Genomic DNA, 22,806 nt, shown 5'->3' with positions numbered 1-22,806 from the left:
GAAAGTAAGATCAGCACTGGGTAAGGGCTACTAATAGGAACCTATGAATTGCCTCCAAAGCCAGTAATACCACTTGAGTATCAGAAAAAGTGGGAAAGTAACAGGAGGTTTGCTTTTTAGAACACTATCAAACCCTAAAGGCTTTATTCATTGGACTCTGATAATGAATAAATTTGAGTTTACTGTAATGGAATTGCTTCTGCTTATTGCTGATATAAAGCTAAAGAGGACATTTCAAATGATGAGTGAAATACTCCCTGATGATGCCACCTCATCACATTTACTGAGGAAAATAAGAGCACTTGAATCTCTGCCATTAATGCTGCCCGCTGCAGCTCTTCTTCTCATGTCCTAGGTCACAGCAGCATGGTTGCTTCACCCTTCTCACTGCCCAGGTGCTTCACTCGTCAGTACAGAACAATTTTCCCTCTTCAGTCACATTGAGGAGGATATTCTGGACTCATTTATTTGTTAATCAGGAAGCAGCAGTGCTTCTGCTGGAATCAGCAGGAGAAATCTCATGAGATTCACTAGGGCCTGCATGTGGATGGCAAGAAGGAAACAGCTTTGGCAGAGTGTCTGCCTGCATGCTGGTTAATTTACAATATTGAAGAAGAAAAAGAAAAATCATCTAGAGTGTGGGCACTTTGTTAATTGTCATAAGAAGAAGCCAATAAAGAACATTTTCTGCTGGGAAAATTCCTGTGCATCATCAGCTAGTTCCTGCCTGCTTCTCTTGTGTGTATTTAGAACAGATGTAGGAACATCTGTTGGTGGCTATGGGTAGTGCTTCAATTCCTGTGCCTGTAGAGCATGAGAGTATCCTGTGATTGTTCAAGTCCAAAGTCACCTCAGAGACAATGGTTCAAACCCCTGCTTTGCTCTGCTGTGACAAATACATGAGGACCCCAGACAAGAAAATGGTTGTCAAGGCTTGTATGGTGGGCCTCACATGCTCAAGTGCTGGTTTATCACAACTTCTGGTCCAAGAAATATCCCAAAGACCCCAACACATGGGCTCTGCAGGGCAGGACAGCCAGCCAGCTAAGCTCTCTTTGCTGGACATGGTTTTAGGACCCCAGAGAAACAGCATATTTTTGTATGAGGAAATGGAGAAGCTTTGGAGCAGATATGTCAATCAGGACTATCTGTTAATAGTCTCCTTCTCAAGAGGGCTGGTCACTTTGGGAGGCGGTCTTAACTGCTTTTAAGCCCTGCATTACAAATGGCAGTTAGAGATAGGTCATTTGCTCCAGTCTGACTGGAAATGCCAGATAGTTGAAGATGGAGCTGAACCTGTGTTCTTTCCAAATCACTTGTTTCAGAGGAACCCACCTCTAGGTGCACTGAAATACTCCAGGTGAGTATTTCACCGATTCCCATCAGTATTAATCACAGTTGCTGAGAGGTTTGGAGCCAGTGCTGTATTAGCTGCTTCTGAGTGCAGATCCATCACACAACTTCCCCTGGGGAGTACCTGCCAGAGCTCTTTCTCGAGAACAGCACATTTGCACAGAAGCTTGGAACTGCAGAATAACCCAGGTGCCTTTGCAGGTCATCTGGTCCAAAGCCCCTGCTTAAGCAGGACAGCCTAGAGCTGGATGCCCATACCCAGATGGCTTTTGAATTCTCTTCAAGGATGGAGACCTCACCACCTCTCTAGTTATCCTGTACTGGTATTGGACCATCCTCACAGCATAAAAAGAGTTTCTTATGTTTGACTTCTTTGTGTGTCACATTGTGCCCATTGCCTTTTGTCCTGTGACTGAGAAGACCTTAGCTCTGTCTAATCTACACCCTCCCATCAGGTACTTAATGATATGATCCTACCTGACTCTCTGCCTCTAAGCAGTCCCTGAAGCTGCCTAACAGAAGTTCAGATCCATCCAAATAGCAGCCTTCCAGTACCTGAAGGGGGCCTACAAGAAGGCTGGAAAGGGACTGTTTACAAAGGCCTGCAGTGGTAGGATGGGGGGCAATGGTTTTAAATTAGAGAAGAGTTGGGCATTTAGGTAGGACATTAGGAGAAATTTCTTTAACATGAAGGTAGTGGAACACTGGAATAGGTGGCCCAGGGAGGTAATTGAGGCCCCATCCTTGGAGATATTCAAGCTCAAGCTCAACAGGGCTTTGAGCAACCTGATCTAATGAAGGATGCCCCTGCTTACTGCAGCAGCATTGGACTAGATGACCTTTGGAGGTCCCTTCCAACCCAAACCATTCTATGATTCTATTTTTACTTATTTATTAGGTTCTCTTTAACCTGGCAAGGTGACTCCAGGCACTTTCTTCTAGAGGCTGTTTACAAGTTTTTAATAACTGTCACAAGTGCCAGGCAGCTGCTGCATGGTGAGAAGCTGCTGGGAGCAATTAGCACTGAGGGGAAATGTCAGAGACATTCAAGTGTAACACAAAATGCCACTGCCTTTTTTAAAGTTCTGTCGGTGGCAGCACAAAACCTCTGTTAAGTCTCCAGCCTCTGGGGTTCAACCACCTACACAGCTATGCAGAGCAAGTCCTCCACCCACAGCCCCATTTCACTTCCCTGCAAGGCTGGCACTGGCAGCACTGGGAGCTGGAGAGCCACATGAACTCCACAGTGTCCCAGCATCCTGCACATGGCAGCTTACTGCAGGATGGGTCATCTGCAGCTCACACCTACCTGGGAAGCTGCTCTGGCTGTCTGTATCACTTATATCACTGCTCAGCCTGTCCTTTGCCTCACTTTGCTGTTTGGTTTTGCCTCCAGCCACCCTGCCACCATACCTAGCTCTCCAGATTGCACATCAGTCCTACAGTATGAGCACTGAGTTACCCTCAGTGCTCAGCACATTCCTCCTGCTGCCCTCACCCCAATTGGAAATTAATTGGGTAGTTACCACTGTGAGCTGTCAGTTTTAAATCTGTTGCTTGTGAAGGAGAGTGGTTTCTATTAACACCTGGGCCCCTTACAGGGCTCATTACCAGTATCTAGCTCAAGGGTTTTATTGGGGCCATCCTAGGGACTGCATTGTTTGGGTAGTGAAGGTGTAACGCTGGAGGCACTGATGAGGAAGGGATTGGTGATTTCCTCCAGCTCCTCACTTGCTGTGCGGCTTCCCTGACGCTCAGATGTGAAAGTGCCCCCTTCCTGGGCACAGGGGTGATCTGCTTGTAAAAGTGCATGCTTCATTGTATCAGTTATTTATCAGTCAGGTTGAGGCTTCTTCACACCAAATCCTCTCTAACTGGTGTAAAGAATGGGAGAGAAGTGTTTGCTGCTGAGGCTGAGCAGAGGCTTCCAAGCATCTAAGAGAATGGTGCAGGCAGCCACCTCCCTTCATGTTCACATGAAATTGTTTCCATGGTGAGAGAAAATTAATATATTTACAGATTCACAGATTGCATTGGGTTGGAAGAGACCCTCAAAAGTCACCTTGTCCAACCACCCTGCAGTGAGCCCGGACACCTCCAACTAGGTCTTGAATGCCTGCGGGGACAGGGCCCCATCTGCATCCCTGGGCACCCTGTTCCCGGTAGTTTACCGCTCTGTGAAGAACTTCCTCCTCATGTCCAACCTAAATCTACCCTGCTCCAGTGTAAACCATTGCCCCTTGTTCTATCACTCCAAGCCCCTCTAAACAGTCCTTTCCTAGCCTTCCTATAGGTCCCCTTCAGATATTTCAATATCTGAAGGGAACCTACAGGAAGATGAGGCCTACAGGAAGAACGGGGCATTCATCAGTGCCCCAGTAGAACCAGTTTGTATCTTCAAAGCAGTTCAGGAGCTGCCAGTTCGCTCAATGGCAGCCCCACTGCTATGTGTGGAGAATACCAGGAACAGCAAGCAAGCTCTCAATTATTGCCCTCTTGCAAGGAGCTGCTTGCTTGTGTTGGCATCCTGTGCCTCTGTGTCAGCCTTCAGAGGAATTACTGACTGCTGGGTGCAAGGGCTGGGCTGGACTGAGCAGAGCAGAGTGAAGTTTTTCAGTGGAATCATTTGAAAAGGCAGTAGAACTATGTTTTTCAGTCAGCTGTTGAAGGTGTTTCATTCTACATGGACTACTTCTACACCCAGAGGAGCAGTATGTAGATCCCAGATCAGACTCTCTGCTGGCTGAGAAGCTGCTGAATATGTCGAGGCAAATGTAAGAGGCCCATACACAGATGTCACAGCTGCAGTTGCCTGTATTGCCTTCTCAGAAATGTTTAGCAAGGTTCTGGCTGTATCACTCTGGGCAGAGAGGAAAACTGTCTGCAGCAGAGGCTCATTTATGTCCTCTGTTACAGTAGCTGTGAGCCCAAAGTTGCAAAAACACATGTGTTGTTCATTAGGGCATGTTGGGCTCTCACATCTCAAGCACTCTGAGTAATTTGGGAAGACTATCTTAATCCTGTCTTTTTAGAATTTGTTTTTAAATGTATTCTTTCTAATATAGCTAATGGAATAACTTGCACAAACAGAAATCACCAGCATTAGAGAAACACAAATCACTTTTGAGTCGACTGAGTCATCTCCCTCAGGGTATAATTAATTATTCAAGAAGTACACATCCAAATGTTGCATAAGAGCTCTCTTCCTACTGAAATTATCAAGTACATTTAAAAATGTATTGAGGAGAAAAAAAAAAGCTTAAAATATCTTTGTGAACTTCTGATTTCCAAGCTAGGTTCAAAGCCAGTTTAAAACATCCCTGCATAACTCTGCATGCTGCTACATGCCGTGTGCTCAGAGGCATGTAGAGCTCCCCAAAATCATATCATAATCCCTGAAGCCTTTATTGTTGCCCTCACAGCAACTAGTGAGCTCATATTGCTGACTTCTCTGAGAGGAGAACTGCCCCTGAGGTCACTGATGGTCACATAGAGACATGGGGATCCTAGTGGATGGAAGGCTGACCATGAGCCATCAATGTGCTCTTGTGGCCAGGAAGGCCAATGCCATTCTGGGGTGTATTAGAAGGGGAGTGGTTAGTAGGTCGAGAGAGTTTCTCTTCCCCCTCTCCTCTGCCCCAGTGAGGCCACATCTGGAATGTTGTGTGCAGTTCTGGGCCTCTCAGTTTAAGAAGGACCTCAGGGAACTACTTGAAAGAGTCCAGCACAGAGACACAAAGATGATTAAGGGGGTGGAACATTTTCCTTACAAGTAGAGACCAAGGGAGCTGGGCTCTTTAGCTTGGAGAGGAGGAGACTGACAGGTGAGCTCATTGATGTTTGTAAATATGTAAAGGGTGAGTGCCAAGAGGATGGAGCCAGGATCTTCTTGGTGATGCCCAATGACAGGACAAGGGGCAATGGGTGGAAGTTGAGGCATGGGAAGCCCCATGGAAACACAAGGAAGAGTTTTTTCACTGTGGGGGTGCTGGAACACTGGAACGGGCTGCCCAGGGGGGTTGTGGAGTCTCCTTCTCTGGAGATATTCAAAACCCGCCTGGATGCGTTCCTGTGTGATCCGGTGTAGGTGATCCTGCTCTGGCAGGGGGGTTGGACTGGATGATCTTTGGAGGTCACATCCATCCTTTAACATTCTATGATTCTGTGATTCTGTGATTCTGTGATCTTCACTCCCTGCCCACAGTACCCCTTTCTAGACCCAACGTCACACCTCAGACCTCTCTGCTTCACCTTTATTTCTGAGCAGCAGCAGCAGCAGCAGTCTTTGCAGGCAGCACTAGTCTGATCTAAAACCATGGCCTGATTTCAGACAAAACCAGCACAAAGCCAAGTTTGTATCTCTTAGGAGAAGAGCTTATTGGATACAAAATTAAGATAGTTTGGTTTTTTTTTTCCTAGCGGCAGGGAGCAGGAATACTAAACAATAAGCTATCGAATAACAAATATTATCATCTTCACTGGGCAAGTGTCTCAAGTAATTTATGAGTAAGGGAGATTTACTCACAGGCTGAAGAGCATATCAGTTTTTTATTTCTGTAATTATTTCTCAAGGGTAGTAGATCAGCCCTGTCAGACCGGCACAGAGAAATACTCTAAAAATGAGAGGTGGTCTAACCTGATGGGACTTTTTCAGAGGTGCACTGCAAAGCTCCAGACATTCATCAGTCCTGCAGGAGCAATTGCAAGGCTGTTGGTTCCTACTAAAAAACTTTCACACTACTTGGCTCTTAAGGGCTGATACTGCATAACAGATCTCATGGCACACAAGACTGTTTTTCAGGCAGTCTGAAATTTTACTCCCTGCACTCTCTATTTCCTCCTTTCTTTCTCAGTGCTTTTTGTTCCCCCACATACTGGGGGTTTTAGCCTAATTTGTTTTAGAGACTAAGCAGGGAGGCTGAGGGGTCCTTAGCCACCCCCCCACCCCCCACCCCATCTAGGCCAGTGTGCCCTTGACATCAACACAGCTGTCATCTTTAAACCAAGCCTACCTGTGAAGTAGAAGATGCCCAGAGTAGCTCACATTTATTCTCCCTCTCCTCCTGCTTGCCATTTCTGCCACTTTTTTCTATGCATTCACGTACCAGTGTCTTTTACTATGTTTTGCTCCCAGAGAAGAGACAATTTTGCCATCAGCTGACAGGGATGATGCAAACAAGCACCCTGGGTCCACTTAGTGTCAGTGGTTCCAGCAGTCCCTGCTGCAAGGAATAATCTAAAAAACCCAACCCTGGTATTCTCTTGCTCAGCAGCACTCAGCCACCACAGGCCCTGGCAGCACCTTTGCAAATACAGTTTTGGTATTTTTAACAGCCAGTCCTTTGCCTGATGTTAAGGTCCCTGGGTGTAAATTCTGGTTGCATTTAGGAATTGGCCTAAGTGTTACTGTGAAGGAAGAATTCTACATGCCTGGTGAACACATTCAAAGCCAAACAGCTTTTACAGGAGGAGGCAGAGCTCAGCACTGTAAAAACCCAGCAAAAAGTGAGTTTTGCAGCCAGACCAATACACAGTTACTAGTTTGTCTTTAATTTATCCCTCTGTACCCAGTACCTGTGAATTCTACAGTGGTAGGATTTCTTTGTAAAACTGGGAGACATGTCCTTGATAGCCTGTGGGATTTCTTTTAACATCCCTTTTCCCAGGAAATCAGGCTGGTTTGCTCTCTGCTATGACTGAGAGTCTCCAGATCAGTGCATCTTGTGGCTGTGCCAAAAGGACTGGACAACCTCATGGTCATTCTGCTCAGACTCAAGCCTGTATCATCCTGGCTTTGAGGTAGGAAAGATGGGGTCTATCTGGGGGAGGTATGACAGTGTCCCTGGGAGGTGACAAAAGGTACACATGGACTTAGGAGTGCTGAGTGGTCTTGGAAAGTAGGTAATGGAGAGAATATGTGAGTTGGGAGCAGAAGGAGCTGTAGGACTTGGAGAGACAAGGAAAGGAGACCCAGGCAAAGAGTGTGAGACCAGTTGCTCTGTTGTTATAGTAAGATCTCTTTGAGAGCTAACTGGAAAAAATACAGCACTGAAGGGACTAATTTCTTTCATTTCTTAAAAATGTTAAAGCAATCCTCTTCATGTCTTGGAGGGCATGCCTGTCACTGGCTTTTATAAGCTAAAATATTACCATGTAGATCAATGCAGATCTTGACTCCAAATCATGCTTGAATGCTAGAAAATAATGATATAAACTCAAGCATTCAGAAGCTGATGGCATCTCAGTTATGTGTTGTCATGTCAGTTTCTTGTTTTATGATGATTTAGTTATGGCTTTAAACAAAATTTCATTCAAACACAGGCTTCAGTAATGGTTTAACTTTGGTCAAAGCTTTTTAATAGTGGCCAGCCATAGAAGTTTCTTTTCCTTTCCACCTGCAGATTTTCAGACAGTCTCTGTCTCCATACAACACTTTAGGTTATTCCCAGATGATTTTCAAGGCCTGTGGTAATTTTTCCTGCATGTACCTATTGCTCATGGATATTTCATCTCCTCCTTCCAGAGCACTGGTCTGTGTCATAGCCCTTGCAAAAGTGATGAATCTCCACAGAAACCAAGAGAACACAAATGAATGCTCCCAGGGGTCACTATGGGAACATGATTTCTGTGTAGAGCCTCTATAGGACTGCTAGAAAATTAACCTTCATCTGCCAGCTCCTGGGACATTCTTCTATGAGAGTAGCATCAGTGGGGTACATGCCTGGAACAGGCTGCCCAGGGGGTTGTGGATTCTCTCTCTCTGGAGACATGCAAGACCCACCTGGTTGTGTTCCTGTGTGATGTGGTATAGGTGATCCTGCTCTGGCAGGGGGGGTTGGACTAGATGATCTTTTGAGGTCCCTTCCAGCCCCTGACATTCTGTGTTTCTGTGATGAAGAACAAGCTGGAGCAGCAGTGCTGCAGAAGTGGTAGAAGTCTACCAGAAACACCATGGGTGTAGGACACACTCTGCATGAAGTGGTCAAGACAGGACAGGAAAAACACATTTGGGTTGGGTTTGGGGTTTTTTGCAAAAGCTTTGCACCACCTCAGACAAGTTACTTTGTGCTGGTTGAGAGGCAATAGATTCAGATGTCAGTTTCATGGCTGTTAAATACAGACAAGTCTATGGACATTTGTGGGCTGCAGCACAATTGGAAGTATAATCTTAGATATCTAAAGCTAGACATATGATACCAAAAAACCTAATGAAATGTAGGTCCCCATTTTATTTTACCGTAGCTTTCTAGACAGAGGAAAAATCTATAGCTTTGGGGAAATGATACATTTGATTAAGGTATCATTCTATTTCCATCCATGATAGATTCACAGATTTCATTGGGTTGGAAGGGATCCTCTAAGGTCATATTGTTTCTGCAGTGAGCAGGGACATCTCCAACTAGATCAGGCTGCCCAGGGTCGCATCAAGTCTGATCTTGAATGTCTCCAGGGGTAGGGCCTGGGCAACAAGTTCCAGTATTTTACCCCTCTTATTGCAAAGAACTTCCTCCTTATGTCCAACCTAAACCTACCCTGCTCCGGTTTAAAACCATCACCCCTCATCCTATCACTATAAGCTCTTCTAAACAGTCCTTCCTCAGCCTTCCTGTAGGTCTCTTTCAGATATTGAAATGTAGTTAAAAGGTCTCCCGGGAGCCTTCTCCTCCTCAAGCTGAACAGCCCCAATTCTTTGAGCCTGTCTGCGTAGGAGAGGTGCTCCAGCCCTCTGATCATCTTTGTGGCCCCATTCTGGACCTGCTCTAGCAGGTCAATGTCTCTCTTGTGTTGGGGGCCCCATAGCTGGACACAGTACTCCAGATGAGGTCTCACCACCAAAGCAGAGTAGAGGGGCAGAAGAGCCCTCAGTACTTGTTTCAATCAGGCCATTTTTGCTGTTGTTATGAAACCCACAGTGAGGCACTTTATGGCACAGACTCATTTTGGCTGACAACTGTATTTTAAATACTGCTCCTTACGTCAACTCTGCCAGCTCTTCTTTGCTAATAAATTTGAGGCTTGGGAATTGAGACCAACAGAATGTTCATAAATGAAAACTTAGATGTGATATAAACAGTGCCAGCCACCAAGGCATAAAACTTTATTTATTGAAACCCATTAGTGGCAACTGTAGCTATATTGAGCTGTCAGAAAGCAACAGATTAAAATATTTTAAAAGGCTAAGAAGAGACAAATATTTCTCTTGATTTAAACTCAAGACTCAAAGCCAAGGTGAACTGTTCACCTTCCCAGGAAAAAGGAAGATGAATGGACGGCTCAGCATGGGCTGCCCATGGTCTTATCTCATATGATTAATGCAAAGCTCTTTGCCACTGTAAACACTGTAACTGCCTTGTGGCTGATAACGTACTAAAAGCAGAGCTGGAGGCTGGTTTTGCTTTCAGGAGATGGTGGGTAGGGTTCCATCACAAATGTAACAAGCTCAAACCCATTCCCAAGGCTTGTATTAGCAGTCAAAGAGAGGAGGTGCCATCTCTTAGAGGCCATGCAAACTAAGCTTTCACCCAAACAGAAATTCTTGTGAATGTCACGTTTGAATAACCTTCTTCACCTGTACTGAGGTGATGGGAGCAACTACTGCACCAGAACTCCTGGAGGAAGCCTCCTCAGAAACTCCTCTGTGCCAGCAGGTACCTCTGCAAGACAGTTTTATTTAAACCTCTTGGAGTTATTTTTAAAAGTCCCTTTTATCAAGTAGCAGAGAACAGAATTCTTATGATCTGTGGGAGTCCTTTTCTCTCTGAATGGTCTTCAAACTTCGGAGTGTGTTATGGTGTGCCTCATATGTTTAGCATCCTGGGATCATCTTTCATGGGAATGAAGTGGCTCTCACTACAGTTCCTCAGGTTTTGTGCTTGTCTCAACAAATCTGAAAGAGAGCAAGATATTTTTGCTGATACCCTGTTGTTAGGAAAAATGTCCATCTTTATTTTGAAGTCCAAGCTGGCAAGGCTACAAAGAGCTCTTCAAAACATTAAACTTAGGTTTGTTTGTGTGTTTTTGAAAGGCATATAAGGGAATTTACAAAACCCAAACACACCACAAGCAACACCAAAGAAACTAACAAAACCAAACAAATAAAACACACAGTGTTTTCCTGGGGAAAATTTCTTTTTCCCAGGAGTCCAAAGTGATTCCCAGTGTTCTGTGAACTGTCACAAATTGTCTTGAGTCTGCAGGCTTCAAGGAGTCCTGGCTACTTTTATCTTTCCCTTCATGGGACAGGGAATGTAGGAAGTGGACAACACAAGCTTCCTTCTGGATGTGTTATACACTGTCACTAGGAATTTGTTCCAAACTCTTGCTAACAGAGATCATTCGGGTAACCATCAACCTTGAGCTGAAATTCCTGTGAAGCAGTGGCAAATATCAAATGTGACAAGATCAGTTCAGTGTATGAAAACATAGCACCCTGATTCTTCAAGTGCTGAAGTGATTTCTTTTGATACCCTTCAAAATGATAGGTCTCAACTTTTACCCTGGCATGGAGTGGAAAGCAAGGGTTTAAAGCCAGCATTTGCTGCAGTCAGGATCTTATGGGCTCAGCTCAACTTGGAGGAACAGTGCATGGGGAAGTGTTGCTGCAATGTCTTCCCTCACCTCTGCAGTGCAGACTGGAGTGAATCCAAAGCTTGAACAGTCTCTGAGCTGTGAATCCAAATTTCAAAAGCTCACTGAGCTTTTCTCAGTGCTCAGTTATCAAACAACCTGTAACTTCCTTGGTTTTGTAGTGTACCCTCAGCAAGTTTGCTGAGTGGCTGATACCCTGGAAGGCTGTGTAGCCATGCAGCAAGATCTGAACAGACTGGAGAGCTGAGCAAAGGGGAACCTAATGAGGTTCAACAAGGGTAAGTGTAGAGTCCTGCACCTGGGTAGGAACAACACCATGAACCAGTACAGATTAGTGGATGACCTGCTGGAAAGTAGCTCCATGGAGAAGGCCCTTGGAGACCGGGTGAACAATAAATTATCCATGGGGCAACAATGTGCCCTGGTGGCCAAGAAGGCCAATGGTATCCTGGGGTGCATTAAGAAGAGCATTTGTGTCCAGCAAATCAAGTGAGGCTCTCTTCCCCTTCTACTCTGCCCTGGTGAGACCATATCTGGAGTATTGTGTCAGTTCTGGGCTCCCCAGTTCACGAGGGACAGGTGTGTATTAGAGTGTCCAGCAGAGGGCTACAAGGATGATGAAGGGACTGGATCATCTGTCCTATGAGGAAAGGCTGAGGGACCTGGGGCTGTTTAGTCTGGAAAAGAGAAGACTGAGAGGGGATCTTTTTACTCTTTATAAATACCTGAAGGGTGGGTGTAAAGAGGAAGGGCCTAGTCTCTTTTCAGAGGTGACAGGACAATAGGCAATGGATAACAACTGGGACACAGGAAGTTCCACCTCAAAATGAAGAAAAACTTTACTGCAAGGGTGATGGAGCACTGGAACAGCCTGCCCACAGCAGTTGTGGAGTCTCCTCCTCCAGAGATTTTTCAAGACCCATCTGGATGTGTTCATGTGTGACCTGCCCTATGTGATTCTGCCTTGGCAGGGTGGTTGGACTCAGTGTTCTCTGGAGGTCCCTTCCAACCCCTGCCATTCTGTTTCTGTGATTTCTAGTAGGAAGTCAGATAAGGATGCCCCTGTGCCTGACAAGGTGGTAAATGTCTGTTCCTGGGGGCACTGGCACTATACTTCAGCTTGTGCAAGAAATTGTCTCTACCAAAACCTCTTCTGGGACCAACACTTCTGCCACTTGAGTTACTATTTGGCCCCAGCATTCATCTAGAAATGCAACAGAAACAGTTAACTGCTTTTCAGTGAGCAGGCATCCAAACTGCAGTGCCTTGGGCATGGAAAACTGCACAGATTTGAGCCTTTCATTTGTTAAACCAGCACACAAACCCCTCCCTTCTGCAGCTTTCATCAAAATTGTGAAAGTGGCACTTCTAGAGCTTTGCCTGGTGGTTTTCTGCTATTTTCTGTCTCTTGGTGGTGTGTATCTGCTGTGTACTTTGCTCTGATGTGCTGCTGAGAGCCACTCAGCTTGCTGTCTCTGCATAATCATTACAGCCGCAGTGGGAAACCCTGTGACTGAATGCATCAATGTCACATATGGCCTAATTCTAGGGAGGTAAATCAGCTGGTGCAAGCCATCACTGATGCTGCAGTTCCCAACTGTCAAGCCAAACACATCCAAAATTGTCACTATCTGCTGACTGGGATTGTGTGCATGTGCTAACAGTTGTATTGGCTTTGTGTGGCCAGGTTTTGGTTAGGGGCATGGTGCTAGAGGTGTGGCTTCTATGAGGTGCTGATGGAAGCCTCTCCTATGTCCAAGAGAGCCAAATCCAGAAGGCTACAAGCCAGACCCATCACTTTCCAAGGCTGAGCCCATCAGTGGTGGTGATAAAGCCTTCATGATAGCATATTTAAGAAAGTGGTTTTTAAAATGCACAACTTCAGCCAGAGGGAGGAGTGAGAATATGTGGGGGCAACAACTCTGCAGACACCAAGGTCACTGAAGAAGGGGAGGAAGTGCTCCAGGCACCAAAGCAGAGATTCCCCTGTATCTGTGGTGAAGACCATGATGAGGCAGTCTGGCCCTCTGCAGCCCATGGCAGCTCATGGCAGAGCAGATAGTGGATATCTGCAGTCTGTGGACAACCCCATGCTGGAGCAGGTGGATGCCTGAAGGAGGCTGTGACCAGGAAGGAAGCCTGTGCCAGAGGAGGGCAAGACTGTGAGTCCTTCCCCAGCAGAGGAAGGAGAGGCAGAGGCAACATAATAAACTGACCACAGTTCCCATCCACCACCCCTCTGTGCTACTAGAGGGGAGGAGGTAGAGAAACTAGGGTGAAGCTGAGGCTTGGAAGAATGAGGAGTGGAGGAAAGGTGTTTTAAGATTTGGGTTTATTTCCCCTTTTCTTGCTGTGATCTGATTGGTAGTTAATTAAACTGATTTCCCCAAGTTGAGTCTCTTTTGCCCATGATGGTAACTGGTGAGTGATAGTATAGAATAGAATAGAATAGAATAGAATAGAATAGAATAGAATAGAATGGAATAGAATAGAATTAACCAGGTTGGAAAAGACCTTTGAGATCATCAAGTCCAACCCAACACCATCTAATCAACTAAACCATGGCACCAAGCACCCCATCCAGTCGCTTCTTAAACACCTCCAGTGATGGTGACTCCACTACCTCCCTGGGCAGCCCATTTCAATGGCCCATGATCTTCCTGCCCTTATCTCAGCCCATGTGCCTTTTGTCATATTCTCTCTCCCCTGTCAAGCTGAGGAAGGGAATGATAGAATGTCTTTGGTGGTCATTTGGCATCCAGCCAGGATCAACCCAACACAATACTTTTTTTCAAGCACCCATAAAATTGAGCTGATCCCACTAATATGAGGCAGAATGGCTCTCAGTGGCAAAATTCCCAGGGCTGGATGAAACAGATGTAAGTAAGGGAAAAAACAGTTTTGTACTGCAAAATGTTAAAGCTATTGGCCTGTGTCAGCATGATGCTTAGCTGTACTTAGGAACATTAAGCTAATGAGGTCTTAAGGTTACATCTGCATAGGCTTCCTTGTAGGATATGCTACTTAGCATTTGTGATTCTGTTGTTCTTTGCACACAGTCATTATGGCAACAGCTGCTTTTCAATAATTCATGTTCATTTGCATGCTTTATAGGTTTCTTCTGAAGATGTGGATCTCCAAGTAGTTAATAGAGATATGCAGAATGCTTTGACTCTGCTTGCCTCTAAGAAAAACCAAGGCAAATACCTTAAAGCTCTTTGAGACCTGCAAAGCCAGTGTTTGCTCCCTCGAGGTGAATTGAGCACAGCAAGGGAACACCAGGCAGAGACAATCCTGATGCAGGAGGTATGCTGTCTTTCATCTGAATCAGAGCAATAGGAAACACTGTCCTCAACTTAAGTCCCCACTTTCCTGGTGTCAGCACCGTTGGCACATGTGGGTTTTCATCAAAGACTAGGTGGGGAGAACTGTCTTAAAAATCTCTTCTTAGAAACACTGCCTGAAAAAGAATTGGATTAATGTGTTAATTTTATTATAATATCATCTTCCTGGTGTTTCAGGAAGGATTCCTGTGGGGTGAAAGATGGCCTTCAGGGCAGAGGTTAGAATCAGGGGGCTGATGGGAGGGTAAAAGTGTGTCTTTAGTCCTTGATGTGTTCAAGTCACACAAGGAAATTGGTCTTGTGCCTTGGCCACCCTGAGCATGCAGACACAGCCTGCCCAGACCCCTAGGAAATCCTGTCCTGCCCATGCCCTCAAAGAGGATGGAGCTGACAGGGAAGTGTATCAAGAAAGAATATAGGAAACCTTCAGAAGAGACCAGACTAGTGCACAATGTTGGCACTGACTACTGCATGCACCCTCCCTTGAGAGGTGCACCCAGAGACCAGAGTTTCTTGTCACATGTGTGTCCTGGAAAATGTCAGGTGATGCTCTGAAAGATCCCTCCAAACCATGCTGTGCAGCCCCCAGTACAAGGCTATTGCTCCATGCAAACACCATGGGCCAGCACAGCACAGCAAACCCAGGGCAAGCAGGTTGTATGCATGAATGAAGCTGAGCAGTACAAAAATCAGGAGCAGAGATCTCATTTGAGAAGAGGCACATCACCATCACATCACCATTGCACAGTCCTGCTACAAACAGGACCCTATATGGAGTTCATACATCAATCAAATTCAGCATCCAGCTGTGCTGTCCAATCAACCAGATGTAGTTCCTTTTAGCCCACATTCCCCTTACCCTTTTGCCAGATGAGCAGTAAATATGTGGACTGAAATTACCTGGAAGAATCTCATACAAGCTAGTGTGCAAGAGCAGGGGCTACAAATCAACACAAGAAACTTCCACATCCAGGGAGCCAAATGGCTGTAAAATTAACAGTGTCTGCAACAAACTGTGCTATGGCTCTTTGCCTCTGGTATGAAGGGCAGACATCTCACCCAAAAGGTACAGGAAGAGTGGAGAGGAAAAGAAGGTAAGAAAGCAACTAGATCAAAACCTTTTCTGAGCAGCAAAAGGAGGACATTAATTTCCTGAATTGTGTTAAAAGGTTATTCACAGAAGCCCAGGGCCCTCTTGACAGGAAGGAATAGCCTTTAGAATGTGTTGTTTTCTTTCAGAGAAGTCTAAAATTGGCTGCTAGTTGATTATTATCTGTGCTGGCTAAAAAAAAAAATAAAAAAAATGAAAATTCCACAGATTAGTCACATTTGACTTAATTTGAATAAATGTCCTACCACTGCCAGGATTGCTAATTATCACCCTTCTGAATGACTCTAATTAAGATCCTATGATTTGATCACAGTAGGTAAGCTGTATCAAGGAAAAGATACTTGTTTGCCTGAATCTGTGGTCTGTAATGGGGTGAGTCTGATGCTGAGTCATTAGCACTTTTCCTGCCTCTGTGTGTTTTCTCCCTTCCCAGCAGATGACAAAGGGACTGATGGTACCATTTTCAAAGGACCTGACTGGGAAAATCATGATGGACACACTGAGCTTCTCAAAGGTCTTGTGCTCTCCTTCACATTATTGTCTCATGGTTTAATCTCATTTATCCTCTTTCCTTCCTAATCCTGAAACAGCGTTCCAGAAAAAGGGGAAAGAAGTTGAGTGATGCAAGTCAGAAAGATCAGGAAAAGAGCCTTGGATGTGTTTTCCCTTTTTGCTGAGGAGAAAGGCAGAGTTTCCTTAGCAACATGAAATACAGAAATGTGCTGAGAGACAAGATAGGAGAAGATGAGGGAGAAAAAAATGAGTGGAAAAGTTATCTTGGGACAAGGTTGGTATAACAGGTGAAGACACAGATGCGGCAGTGAAAGGGAACCTGCTAGTTTTGAGGTGAAAATAACCAATGAGATGGAGAAGGAGCTGAGGCAGGGAGCCAGGAGTGAAGATACTGTAATTTTGGTGTCCTGGGAACATCAGAGCCCCTCGTACAACCCAGCAGCTTTGTTTCCTATGTGCCAAATTTATTTGGTGGGATCACCAAGTCCTTTTTTTGTTGTTTGGGGTTGGTTTTGGTTTGGTTTTGGTTTTGAGGTTTTGTGGTTGGGTTTTTTTGGTTGGTTGGTCGGGATTTTTAATGTTTGGTTTTGGTTTTGGTTTGGTTTATTCTCTAAATATACGAGCAGAGCTCATTTCACAGGTGCGACATTTATGGGTTTTGCCCATCGGAATATGATCTCACAAGAAACCTATTCACAGATAAATGCAATCATGAGTCAATGCTTCAAAGCAAGAATTTAAACATAAGAGAAACTTCTATGTCCTGCAAGAAAGAGCAGTTGTTAAGTCTCACCAACTCAAACGGTCCCACAGCGAAGCAAGAAATCGCTTGCATCTTTCAGGATGTCAGTGGAAGCTGCATGCACTTGACACCTGTGAAGGTCAGATCTTTAATACTACCAGATCAAAAATGTTCCTACAAGTCTATAAAAATGGTTCTTCACTGGGTTTTTCTTTATTTTTTTTCCTTATTTAAGCTGCCATAAATGAGAACTTGGCCTGAGGTTCTTAAACTAGGGTTCAAATGGAGAATAATGTTTGATATTAAACAGGACCAGAATCAGCTCGCTTTCCCAGAATAGCTTGACTAGGTACTAGCAAAAGAATTAACACTCACCGGTTATTAGGCAAAGGGGAAAGGTCACTCACATTCTTTTTAAGCAGTCTCTGTTGAAACACTTCCAGCTGCCATGCTGTAAAGGCACAGTGTCAGGTAAAACAGACCCAAGAGTTACGAGAAGTACCCCACAGATCCCATCATTATGTATCATTAGTTACATATTCTACCATCACCTGCATTTGACTCGGTTTTGCTAAAATTGCTGCAGAGAAATATTTCAGTCTGTGTGGGCTACCTGCTAAAATGGTTTGGTTTTCCTCACCAACTGCTTCTGGCTTTTCGTAGACACAATTATACCTACCCTTTCAAACTGTCTAGTGTAAACTGTGTGAGACAGACTGAGACAGTTGGGGCTATTCAGTCTGGAGAAGAGAAGGCTCCAGGCAGACCTTATTGTGGCCTTCCAGTATCTGAAAAGGGCCAAAAAGAAAGCTGGGGAGGGACTTTTTAGGATGTCAGGTAATGATAGGACTGGGGTGAATGGAAAAAAAACTAGATTGGATGTTAGGAAGAAGTTCTTCACCATGAGAGTGATGAGATGCTGGAACAGGTTGCCTAGGTAGGTGGTAGAAGCCCCATCCCTGGAGGTTTTTAAGGCCAGGCTGGATGTGGCTCTGAGCAACCTGATGTAGTATGAGGTGTCCCTGCCACTGGCAGGGGGATTGGAATTAGATGATCCTTGAGGTCCCTTCCAACCCTGACAGTTCTATGATTCTATGAAAACCATTCAAACAGGTGAGACCAATTGAATTCCACACAATCATAAACCACCAAATCCTGTTACAGGGCTACACAAAAGTCTGGCAGGTAGACATAATCAGTGGTATAGTGAGGCTGTTATTCTGTTCTGTGTTCCTGCCTTTATTATTAAGTGTAAAACCAGGCAAGGCATGATTATCCCCTCCATTTTTTCAGTCAGAGATAGAGCTCAGCTGAAGTATAAGGCTTCTTCAAACTCTTTCCCAGTAGCTCAAGTGCCCAATTTAATGTAGATTAATGAAAATACAATTAAAATGAATTTAATATAGGGCAATGTTTGCTAATAATCTTGTTAGTCTAGTGCTGATTTGCCTGTAAGTATCCTACAGAGCTGCAAACACCCATCCCCCAAAGCCTGGGGAAGCCATTCAGCAGAAGTCCCCCCATCAGTGCAGTCCCAATTACTGCAAGGAAAATAGGTTCTGAGCTTGTTTCCTTAAACTTCCTTACTGCAGGTAAGGCATTTGGGGGTCTTTCCTTCCTTCCACTTTCACCCTCTCTTTCTTTTAAGAATCACGGATTGTATTTAGCAGTGTTTTCCAGTAGAGATCTTAAAATACACAGCAGAAAAAAAGAAAAGAGGGGAAAAAAAATAAAGAAAGAGAGAACCATTCCTTCAACCCTCCTACATCCTGCCACGCTCCATTAGCTGAGAGGAGAAGCTGACATCCTCTGCTAATCGATGCATCGCCTATGTTATGTAAACAGTCAGGAAATTTGAAGTATGGCACTGCTAAGGGATTTTTTATAGTCTGTTAGCTCAGGGTTTTTTTGCTTTATCCAATTAAATTTTCTGATCCTGTCAAAGCCTGTAAAGCCCTTTCTTTGAGTTACCCTTAGCTTGAGTCTAAATTATTCTGGTTTATGAGCTGTGCAATCCTTGAGTATGATAATTGCATTTCAACCACACTGTGACATACACCAGTGTTGAAGTTGACTCCCCATTTCTATACATGAATCAGAATAAACATACACCTGCTCCCAGCTCTTAGATATCACTACAAGCCCCCAAATAAACTCCCTGTCATTTAGCATTCACAATTAGTGTCCATTACTCTTTTTTTCCCCTTTTTTTTTAAAGTAAAACAATCAATTAAATTAGTTCTGTTAATGGGAGTGTGTTTGTTAAGCAATGTCATAAATAAATACAGTATCCTTTCAAGGAACAATGTCAGTGTTTTCTCCCATTAGGTTTTTTAATTCTCTAGAAATCATCTTTTCCCCCACTGGCTGCAGGCTGCCTTCATGCTCACGTCTGCTTTGGTGTTACCATTGGCAGCTGCCAAACAGGGGGGCCACCACCCCAGGGGAGCTGTGGAAGGGTTTGTTGGTGATACACAGACGTGACCGTGCTCATCCCTGGCTTCTCAGCATCTGTACTTTCAGCCTAATCTTTGCCTTTCATGCTTTGCTGCTCCTGGATGCGTTTGTCAGACACAAACAGGCTCAGCACAGTTTGCTCCTTTCTTTCTTTCCTTCCCATTAGCAGGCTTGAGGCAAAGGTTCAGCTCATACAGGATTTTACTTCTGTTAAGAGTTGTTCTGCATCTGCCTTCAGGAAGTAGAAACCTTTTATCTCAAAGCAGGATAACTGAGCACTCAGAAGAAAAGCCCTTTTCAGTAGGTATATGTCACAGCTTTAATTGAATCCCCATCATTTCAACAGGGTCTTTCAACAGCTTTGAGGACTCAGCGAGCTGACAAAAACTCAAGCTGGAAAAAGAGCTTAGCATGGCTGCTGGCCAGGACTGCTCTCCCCCAAGATATATGTCACATTGTTGTGTTAGACAGGATTAACTGAAACAGCAGCAGCATCCCATTTGTAGGAGTGTGGCTATTGTGTAAAAAGCCACACAACTTCCTTCAAGCACAAGCTCCTGCTTGAGTCTTGCATAAGACACAATTCTGAGTCAGAGAGCAGAGCCCTGCTTGTATGCATGAGGTCCAGTTAATACTACTGCAAAAATCAATACAAGTTTTCAGGTTGGCTAGTTCCTGAAGCTGCGAAGGGACAGGAAGAAGAACCACCTCAGAACTTAAATGAGAGTTTATGTGCTCAAAAAAAAAATATCTTTTTCTTTCAATGCTACTTGCTGAAAGTGTTATCTTTCCTAGAAAAATGTGGCTCTTTTATGCTCCTAGATAGTAAGGTCTAGAGCAGCACAGGGTATTACTGATTTAGTTATGCCTCACCCTACCTGTCTACTACATGGTGGTTTCGTTTTGACTGCCTCATACAATAAGGTCCCCTCAACAGACTAAAAGTTTTTCAACTCAGAAAAGGAAAGTAACCTTCTAACTAAAAACAATCCTTTAAAATAAAAATCCATGGCTAGGGCAGATGGACTGAAATAAAATACCTTCTTTTTCTTTTTTTTTGGTGTGTGTGTGTATGTGCACATAATATGTGATTGCTGCCTTCATGTCCTCAAAGGTGTATTCAAGGGCAAGTCCTAGTTTGCAGTGAACTCTGTGTCTGAAAGATAGCATGCTCTGCCCAATCAGCTCTGATCTCATGGCAAGTCTTCTCTTCCTGGGAAGCCTGTCTTTATCTGGCCCTCGAATCCTTTGGGTTCTCACACAGAATCACAGAGTGCATTTGGTTGGAAGAGACCTCAAAGTTTATCCAGTCCAAATCTCAACCCAGCTGTAAGTGTCAACACCAAATCATGTCTCTAAGTGCCAAGTCCACACACTGATTGAACACCTCCAGGGTCAGTGACTCCACCACTGCCCTGGGCAGACCATTCCAATGTTTGATAACCCTTTCAGCGAAGAAATATTTCCTAGCATCCAGCCTGAACCTCCCCTGGTGCAGCTTGAAAACACTTCCTCTAGTCCTGTTGCATGCCACCAAGGAGAAGAGGCTGGCCCTCTCTTCACTCCAACCTCCAGGTAGTTGTAGAGGGTGATGAGGTCTCCCCTCAGCCTCCTCTTCTTCAGACTGAACAACCCCAGCTCCCTCAGATACTCCTCATAGGTCATGTGCTCCAGGCCTTGCTTCACTTCTCTGCACATGCTCCAGCTTGCGCTCTCTGCACAAGCCAGAGTTCCTCAGCCTTATGCTGCAATCTGTTCTCATGTTATCCAGAAGGTCTTTGAAAACTTCTCTTCTGGAGCAGGATGGACATGGCTCGAAGAAAAGGCAGCCTCTACCCCAGCCTGAAGCAGATGCCTCCCCAACTAGCCATGCCACAGAAACGTGGATCAGTGCATGTGTCCATCAAACCTGCCTGATCGCAGCTGAGAAGGTTATGGATCCAAATAAATTTGAAACAAAACCCACTAACATTTGATTTCTTACCAGGAAAATAGACCCAGTAACTCAGGACTGCAGTTATCTGTAACTATGAAGCTGGGAAGAGTCTGTTTCAGAAAGACTGCTTCAGCTTCCTGAGAATCCAGGTGGGACAGGGCACTCCCTTTGTCTTGGGACAGTCCAAGATTTCCTCTAATCCTTACCTCACTACAGAGCCCACTAATTTCTTCTTCCATTTACATGATCAAAAAAATGCTCACATTTTATTTAAATACCCATTGTATGGCCTGATTTGACTCCATTTCAGTGTTCTTTGCCTTATGCTGATACTTTCTGAATTCCAAGGTGCATTTCTTGTTCTTCACAGCCTTACTTCATGTTCTATTCTTTCTGAAGTGAATATTCATCTGATTCCATACTATTCACCTACAGTCAGCAACTGCAGCTCTGTTCTTACCAGAATTTATTCCTTCCTTGAATTGTGTGTTCCAAATGTCAGTTACACTTTTGACCAGAAGAAATGTCAAGTTTTCTCCACATTCAAGACTCTGAGCCCATTTGCACACTTGTCTGAATTAAACAGGTCCTTTCATTTTCTCAGGAAAATGGGCAAGTGTAGGGTCCTGATATAGGTGATATAGGTGATATATAGGATATAGGTGATCAGTTAATGGAAGAGGCTATGAGCAGCAAGTACTCTATCAGAGCCAGGACTAGCCCCAGGGGCAGGAGTATGCAGGAGTTCTTGGTAGGTTGTTTCCCCAGAACATACTTCTGGCTGTGCTGTGACAGATGTGCTCGTTGTCCCATGCCCTGTTTAAGTTCCTGGGTAATATATCCATCTCGCTCAAAATATGCATCAACAGATGCTTTGCAGAGCTGCAATTATGGGTGAGCAATTTCTGTTTCTGTCATGATATTAAGAATACCCTTGGAGAGGGGAGGGAGAAGACCACAAGCTACTCCCACTCTGTGTGTACTGCTGGGAGCCCAGGGGACAGTGGCCAGGTCCATGTGTGTCTGCTTGATTCCTTCTGAGAATGGAGGCTTATTTACAGACTCTGGGTTATTCTCTGGTGTGCTTGTATACTTCAACAGGGAACTGTATCCCACCCTGCTACTCTATGTCACACTGAAAGCTCATAGCTGTAAACTTACAGATGTTTTTCCAAGCACAGATTTTTCTCCATGGTGAAAGGCAGAGGCAGGCACGCTCTGCTCCTTCACTGCGGACACTATGGTCAGGTGGATAAGGCTGTTTTATGGCAGTTCACAACCTGGGAACTAATAATGCAACTGAAACATCACAACCTAGATGTCTTGCCTGAAGAAGCACTGACAAGGAACACAGATGAGAAGTCTCTGTTTGCGGGAAAATTTTCTTACGGGAGCAGATATTTTTCTAGCTCTAGTTGCCAGAGATGCTCTTCATGGTGCGAACAAGCCAAAAATTTTACTGTCCCTCTCAGACAGCTATCACAGTGTTCAGATTTTGGATATGCCAGTGTAGTATGAGTTTTATTTTCATCTGTGCAAAATGGCTGGGTAACATTCTGCAGTAGTACAACATACAAATAATTCAGCTGCTCAGAGATCTTTAGAAATAAAAACAGGAATCATTTAACATCCCTCTTTAAAGTAAGGCCAGCTACTCACTTTTAAAATCATTGACTATAATTTAACACACATTTTTGGCTTGTATCTCTTCATAAATGCCAAATACAGGATTTTTCCTCCAGGAGATATTGTGTTTGTATTG

This window comes from Dryobates pubescens, chromosome 10 (genome assembly GCF_014839835.1).
Source record: "Dryobates pubescens isolate bDryPub1 chromosome 10, bDryPub1.pri, whole genome shotgun sequence".
Lineage (NCBI taxonomy): Eukaryota > Metazoa > Chordata > Aves > Piciformes > Picidae > Dryobates > Dryobates pubescens.
This window is presented reverse-complemented; position numbering follows the sequence as displayed.